We start from the raw sequence: 8,506 nt of genomic DNA, 5'->3' as shown, positions 1-8,506 counted from the left end.
AAGTGATGGCTAGTAGGTATGGAATTTATTTTGGGGAGAGAAAAATATTCTTGAAATATAGTGGTGATAGTTGCACATCTTTGTGATGATGCTAAAACCACTAAATTGTACAATTGAAATAAATGAAGTTTTGCAGCATTATTCATGGATAGTCAAGGTATGAAAACAACCTAAGCATCCATCAGTGGATGAACGGATAAAGAAAACACACACAAATATCTTTCAGCCTTAGGAAAGGAAATTGCCATTTGCAACATGGATGAAACAAGGACATTATGCTAAGTGAACTAAGTCAGTTAGAAAAAGACAAATACTGTGTGGTGTGGTATCATTTATATGTGGAATCTAAAAAGAAAGAAAAAAGTCAAATTCATAGAAACAGAGAGTAGAAAACTAGTTGCCAGGGCTTGGGGGTGGGGAAAATAGGGAGAGGTTGGTAAAAGGATACAAACTCAGTTATAAGATGAGTAAGTTGAGGGGGCTCAGTGATTGAGCATCTGCCTTTGGCTCAGGTGGTGATCCCGGGGTCCTGGGATCGAGTCCTGCGTCATTGGGCCCCCCACAGGGAGCCTGCTTCTCCCTCTACCTATGTCTCTGCCTTGCTCTGTGTCTCTCATGAATAAATAAATAAAATCCTTAAAAAAAAAAGTTCTGAGGACCCAGTGTATAACATGATGAATATAGTTGATAACACCGTATTGTATAATTAAAGTTTGCTAGTAGAACTTAAGTGTTCCCATCAAAAAAAGGTAAGTATGTAAAGTTTAGGATGTGTGACTTAACTCTATGGAGGGGGGATCATTTCACAATGTATATCGAATCATCACTTTGTATGCTTTAAATGTCTTACAATTTTGTCGATTTTACCTCTATAAAGCTGAAAAAAAAGAGGTGAAATTTTGTGATGTGAACTATATCTCAGTAAATCTGTTATAAAAAATTAAGAAATACGGGATCCCTGGGTGGCGCAGTGGTTTGGCGCCTGCCTTTGGCCCAGGGCGCGATCCTGGAGACCCGGGATCGAATCCCACGTCGGGCGCCCTGCATGGAGCCTGCTTCTCCCTCTGCCTGTGTCTCTGCCCCTCTCTCTCTGTGACTATCATGAATAAGAAATACATGTAACCGCAAAGAACATTGTATGAAGGCACCTATCATTTAAAGGAACTTTTATTGACAGCACAGGGGGAAAAAAGCACAACTGCTTTCCTTCAAAGGGTACCAAGGACACCTACAAAGATTTGGGAGGTGGAGGCATCAGATACTCTGCAAGTGGGGAAAAAATTGCAGAGCTAAAAAGACAGCGCTTGAAAATATGTGTAAAAAGCAGTTTGGCCCACAATGGCACTCCTACCCTTCCCTCCATTACCCCCCACAGAAAACTGAAATAGTCTTTCACCAAGTGGAACCTGAGAGGTTAACTTGGGTCCCCTTGGCCTGGAGGAAGGCGGAAATGAGGTGTCAGGTTGAAAACAGGTTAAGTGGAAGTCTGTATAAGGTGGGGTGAACTCCAACTCCCATCCTGCCATGACGCTTTCTTCCACCTCATCCACGACAGCCACGTATATAGGCCCTGGCAGATGAGCTCCCTCTCTGGAAAACTACAGATCCTTCTGGAGAAATTACACTGCTCCAAGGATAAATGACAGACACTGACCTTTGGGGTCCTCAAAGTGAACTCAGTGAACACCCAATCATCCTGTGAAGCCCACAAGTTAACGTGCTGCTCCCATGTTCTCAGGCTTCTAACCCAGAGACCCTGGACTTCCAGGTGGAAACACTGATCAACAGACTTTGGATTGCCTCCCTTAGGAATAGAAGGTATGTGGGGTGGAGGGGAGGGGGTGGTGGAAGGAAAGGACAGAGTGATTAGAAGTTGTGGCTGGAGCAATCCATGCTCACAATGAGGGGGAACCCAATTCTGGCCAGTGGAAGAAGAGAAAAGGGATTTCTAAGCCACATTCCCAGTTTCTTGGTTAGAGCATTCTTAGCACCATAATCATCTTTTCACAGTGCCTCTAGGCACAGTTAGCTAAGAAATACCTAATTGTCCCATTTGCTAAATAGGCCCAAACGATAGGAGTTGGGGCTTTGCCCATTAGCGATAGCTGTGTTTTCCTAAAATTTAAAATGTCCTAGGAAAACTCTCTACAGTAACCTGGGACACGTTGGCACCCAGTGGGGACCCACGGTTCTAAGCTGTTTCCAGGTTAGTGTTTAAGTAAAATTTACATTGTAAAATGCTATCGTTCTTCTTTCTTTGCCTCTGAGGCCTCCAGATGGCATACCTACAAAAATGTTGGAATGCAACAAAATGCAGGAATGCAACAAAATGCAGGAAGCCTGTCTGGGAAATTAACTGTTACTCAGTTAAGCCCCCTTTGATCTGTTGGGCTCCCTGGCTAGCAGCACTGCTTACTCTGACTCTGTGTTGTCCAATGTGGCAGCTACATAAGGCTGCTGAGAACCGCAGGCATGAAGGGTGCCGCATTTTGAGATATAAAAAACAGAAGCAGAGTCAACATTTTCCCATTCAACACAACTTTATTGTTTTCATAGAACTACAATTCACTTTAACTGTTGCATCGCATAGGATGTTGCTGTACTGTAATGCTTGTACAGGAACGTGCATTAGTTCTAGTATTACAGATAAACACTTCACCAATCTAGGCAGTATCAACAGATTGATTTGGTTCAGATGATTTTCTTCTATGCACTGAGATAACATCACGATGTGTTTACTTGGATATTTTATGTGGTTAGCACAAGTTCAAGTATACCAAGGTAGACAGCACAAGTTACAGTGATACCTATGCAAATCATAATCATCAACTGAGATGCTATTTTAATTATAATTATTTTCTAGATTAAAAAAATACGGGAAAATATTTAAATTTTAAACGAAGGCATATTACTGAGGCAGAATTCAGTTCACTACAGAAGCCAGTACTACAACTAGTACAATCAAGAGAAAAGGGGGTGGGGGTAGAGTGCACATTCGATGATGAATGGCGATTGCAACTTACTGCAGGCACAGCAAAATGAAAAAGCTGTTTGTTGTATACAAAAGTGTTCAATACTGTAGACAATATTTAAGACAACAGCTAGTATTTGTCATTTTCAGCAACGATCTAGTTAGTTCGATAAGTATTCTAACAGTCAAAAAAACCCACAAAACGGTCACATGAAATGAGTAATTTCCATAAAAAAAAAAAGTTTAACAGCATTGCTGAGCTTGTAAATTTGGCCAACTCTACAATACTTGAATTCTTGAACACACACATACAAAGAATCTTAGGCGGAGAGATGATGAAATTATCATTTTAGTTATGGTAATTTCGTTAGAAAATTATAAGACTTGAAGACATTTACAAAAATCGAACTTTTCAATTAACCCTCTAAACAATGTTGTTCACAGAATACAAGAAATTTCTAATACTAATAAAGATTAATTGACTCACAAATTGAAAAGTTGCAAGTATTTACTTTTAGATGAGTCACATAAGACAGTTCCCATTGAAAATTTTGGTACATTCTGTCTCAAAGAACATCCAAATTTATGAAGAAATGTCAATTCATTGCCTAAAAACTCAAACTCATGACAGGTGTTTTTGACATTTTCTCATCTGTTGGAAGAATTTCAGCTAGACATAGAAAAATTAGTTTCTATGATGAGACTCCAACTATGTTGTCAAAAGACCAAAAGTACTGGAATTTTAAAGCAAGAGAATGATGTTTCCCTCATTCTTTTGTTTCACTGTCTGGTAACTATTGAAAATATTTGTGTTCGGTTTTCTAAAGCAGACTCTAGAAAGAGTCATGAATACAGATGTTAAAATTCTTCAGTATGTATGTGCAAATGCTATAAAATATTCATTGCCAGGTTAGGGAACTGGTGAAGAGAATATTTTTTAGTGATCTTGTGTTTTTACTAATGTTCCTTGGTTGAGTTATAAAAGAATTTTTACAAAGATTCCCTGTACTAGAAATTCCAATTCAAAAAAAAAAAATTCCAATTCAAGGTTTTCTTAAAACAAAGGAATGCCTGCCATATATTCAAAAACCAAAGACAAAAAGTGGCAGAGCAAGAATTCTCCTTAACATAACACTGCATATGAATATGCTAATTTTGAAGCTCCTTAGAACAGGAAAAACTTGTACCTACTTAGGTGAAATACTTTAGTTAAAACAAATATTTCATGATACAAATAAAAAATGACAATTGTACATATTTTTCTAACATTGGGTCAATATACAAATTTTAAATGTAATCAGCAGCATCTTACATAAGTTAGCTACAAAAAATAAAACAAGACAAATGAAAGTACTGGTTTGTTGATATGGATAAATTTAGTTTTGTTTCCATTTTATGCACTACTTTATGCCAAATTTGCTGTTAATAATACTGAGATGATATAAGAGTTAGTGAATTTACTTGAACAAACAGTTTTCTAAATGATATGCTTTTGCTTCAAAATCAATTCTTCTAATAAGAAAGATGAACTGTTTTGTCAATGTGGATGCAAGTATCAGAGTAAAGTAATTCCTTTGAATTACTTTGGTAATTTGGTCCAGTTACTGGAAAACTTTAAGCATATTTAGAATAACAAGATATGTTTGGAAGAACCATGTGAACCTACTTTTAAACACTAAGTTTTATAAATCTAAATATGGATCAAGTAATTCAGTGTATGAACTGCTACAACTTTTATAAAACACACACTGGGTTTTGAAGACAATGCAAAACATAACATAAAATGCCTCATGAAATAATAATGATAATTATTTCACAATTTTTACACTGGTTAAAATATGTTGAAATAATATTTTGTCTCTCTTGGGTAAAATAAAATGTATTGTTAACTTCATCTGCTTTGCTTTTTAAAAGTAGCTACTAGAAAATCTGAAATTACGTATGTGGCTCACAGTATGCTCCTTGGATAGTGCTGCAGTAATGAAAACACCTAAACACCTTCCAGTCAGCTTTTTAGAGCCGTCTTCTTTTTTTTTTTTTTTTTAATTTTTATTTATTTATGATAGTCACACAGAGAGAGAGAGGGAGGCAGAGACACAGGCAGAGGGAGAAGCAGGCTCCATGCACCGGGAGCCCGATGTGGGATTCGATCCCGGGTCTCCAGGATCGTGCCCTGGGCCAAAGGCAGGCGCCAAACCGCTGCGCCACCCAGGGATCCCTAGAGCCGTCTTCTTAAAAGTGAACAAAGATTGCCAGAAATTTGAGGAAAGCCTCCAATGTGAAAGAGAGAAAACAGGTGAAAAACAACTCAAAGGAAAGACAGATAATGCAGGGAGCAGAAAAACATGGAAAGACACTATATTAGCATCCACAGAGGGAAAAAAAAAAATCACCCATGAAGAGGAAAAAAAAAAATCACCCATGAAATAAAAGAGATTATAAAAAGAGAACAGAGAATCAGAAAATACACTTAGAATTACTGTGATAACAACAATAAAACATTTAGTAGTAGAGTCAGGGGATAAAACTGAAAAGATTTTCCAGAAAGCAAGATAAATTCCAAAGACATGGAGGAAGTGATGTCGGGGAAGATGGGGGAGTAAGTAGCGCCAGGAATCCATCTCTCCAGCTAGACAACAGTTGTACTGGAAGCAGGTGTCTATCTAGTGATTACTCTGGAGTCAGAGTTCTAGATCCCAACGGAGACCCTGACTGATCAGCGGTAGAGGTCAGCCTCCAGGACGCCAGGAGCCACCCAGCCTCTACTGGCGCCCAGATGAAGCCCACGGCCCTAGTTTACTTGCTGGAGCTTAGGGTAGGAATTAAAGCCTTTGCCTCGGGATCCCTGGGTGGCTCAGTGGTTTAGCGCCACCTTCAGCCCAGGGCTTGATCCTGGAAACCCGGGATCAAGTCCCACGTCGGGATCCCTGCATGGAGCCTGCTTCTCCCTCTGCCTGTGTCTCTGCCTCTCTCTCTGTGTCTTTCATAAATAAAATAAAATAAAATAAAATAAAATAAAATAAAATAAAATAAAATAAAATAAAATAAAATAAAATAAAATAAAACCTTTGCCTCTAAGCGCTGGAGTTCTGGGTTCTGACTGGGGGTGGCTGCTTCGGATCATGAAGGAAGAGCAGACACAGAAGGCAGCCGCCACTCTTCCCACCCCCACCCGCTGAAATAGCTTCCAGAGGATTTAAGGGACAGCACCTGGTTTTTTGGACAATGATAAAAAAAAAAAAAAAAAAATCACGTATGGGAGAATTTAGAAAACCACAGCCTCTGCCCAGGGAAATCGAGCTGGAAAAATTTAAGCATTCGCCACAGACTGCTCCCCAGCACAGAGGCACCCTAGAAATCAAAAAGACCATAAACTCTGAATAGAGGGAAAGCCTCATCTCCAGAGCTACCAAACTAGAAGATTCAAATGTCAAGTTTTCAATGAAGAGAATCACAAGGCGTACGAAGAAACAGAAAAGTTAAGGCCCAGCCAAAGGAATAAAGCCAACCAAGCGAGAATGCAGCTGGGGAAGCCCAGGGGTCACACGTGCTCAACAAAACCTTCAAACCAAGGGTCTTGGAGAGGCTTCGAGAGCGAAAGGAAGCTTCTGGTGAGGCGGGCGGATCAAGTGAGAAAATGAAGATACTTGGAAGCAGAAGAAACCAGGGGCCACGCGCCCGCTCATCGCGGCTGCAGAGCGGCGGCTCTTCTTGGCGGGCCTCACAGACTAGCACGTCTCGGGCACCGCCGGCCCCAGGCCCCGAGGAGAGGCACCGGCGCTCTCCAACCCGCAGCGCCGACCCTAGGACCGAGCGAGTCCGGCAGGCAGATCCCACGCACCTTCTCAGCGTGGAAAATACTTCGCTAGGGGTTCCCGACTTCCTGCGCGGCAGACGGACTCGGGGGGGGGGTGGGGCGGGGCGGGGGCGCCCCGCGAGGGCCCGGGTTTGGGGGAAGCTTCCTTGGGGCAGGCCTTTGGGGACGTCCACGCCGCCACCTGAAGGAGACCCCTCAGCGCGCCGCACGGCGGACCACAGGTTTCTGACGGCGAATTTTCAAGACCTTCAAATGTTTCATCAAGCGGCTCCTCCACGTCAGAGGAACAGCTCGGAGGAAGACACGGAACAAAAACAACGGAAGCAGAGGTCTCTCAGGTAGCGTCCCTCTCAGGTAGCGCGTACACATATGCTCGCACACGCGCTCACGGGTAGCGTCTCAGGTAGCGTCCCTCTCAGGTAGCGTGTGCACACACGCACCCACGCATGCGCGCTCACAGGTCGTGTCTCAGCGTCCCTCTCAGGTACCGCGTACACATATGCTCGCGCACGCGCTCACAGGTAGCGTCCCTCTCTGGCAGCACATGCACACACGCACGCGTGCTCACAGGCAGCGTCCCTCTCAGGTAGCGCGTGCACACACAACCTCCAGCGGCTCTCCGCCGCCCGGGGAATCACACACACACACTCGTCAGAAGGGCCGGCCCGGGGGACCCGACCAGCGGCGGGAAGGCGGGCAGCGGACCCCTACCCCCAGGCTTCAGGCTGTGCCCGGGCGCTCCACGAGGGGAGAGGTTTCCCCTCCCGGCAGCACCGACCAGGCCCGGGCCGGGGGGTGGGGGGGGGACTAGCTGCCACCCCCCCGGGACTCGCAGCCCGCCCGCGCTCCACACGCCGGCCTCACGCCCAGCCTGCGCGTCTACAGCGTGGCCCGCCGTCCTGCACCACCAAGCGTTAATGCGGCCGGGGGAGCATTTGCAAAAACGGAGCGAGGCAGATCTGGCGTCATTGTGCTTCAGCTACTGTGCGTGTGGTGTTTTGTTTTTTTTTTTTTTCAAACGCACAAGTTGAAGGTTTGTGGCAACCTTGTGTTGGGCAAGTCCGTTGGCATCATTTTCCCCAACAGCATCTGCTCCCTTTATGGGTCACGTTTTGGGAATTCTCACAGTATTTTAAGCTTTTCAGCCACCACGCCACCTGCCACGGTGTCCTGTGATCTGGGAGCCTTGACGCTACGACTAGCGCTTTGGGGCACCACCAAGAACACTCGTGGAAGACAGTGAGCTTAACTGATAAATGTGCACGTTCTGACTCTCCACCGACACCCCCACCCCGCCTCCAGGTCTCGCTCCCGCCCCTCGGGCGTCCTTATTCCCGGAGAAACAACAATACTGAAAGGAGGCCAGTTCCTAACCCGACAATGGCCCCCCCAGTGTTCAAGTGAAAGGAAGAGTCACACATGTCTCACTTTAAATCCAAAACCCAAATCGATCCGTCTTCGGAAGGAAGGCGGGTCAAAAGCTGACGGGCCAAAGGCTAGGCTTCTCGAGTCAGCCAGCCAAGTCGTGAACGCAAAACGAAACGTTTCCGAAGAAAATTAAAAGTGCTGCTCCAATGAACACACGAATGCTAAGAAAGCAAGACACCCCTGCTGGTGATAGGGAGAAAGTCTGGAGAGAAGATCAAACCGATCATTACAGTCCCTTTATGCCAAAGCCTCATCCAGAGTGAGGCCCTAACTCTCCTGAATTCTGTGAA

This window comes from Canis lupus, chromosome 11 (genome assembly GCF_011100685.1).
Source record: "Canis lupus familiaris isolate Mischka breed German Shepherd chromosome 11, alternate assembly UU_Cfam_GSD_1.0, whole genome shotgun sequence".
Lineage (NCBI taxonomy): Eukaryota > Metazoa > Chordata > Mammalia > Carnivora > Canidae > Canis > Canis lupus.
The sequence above is the reverse complement of the archived record's forward strand: the minus strand, read 5'-3'. Positions refer to the sequence as shown.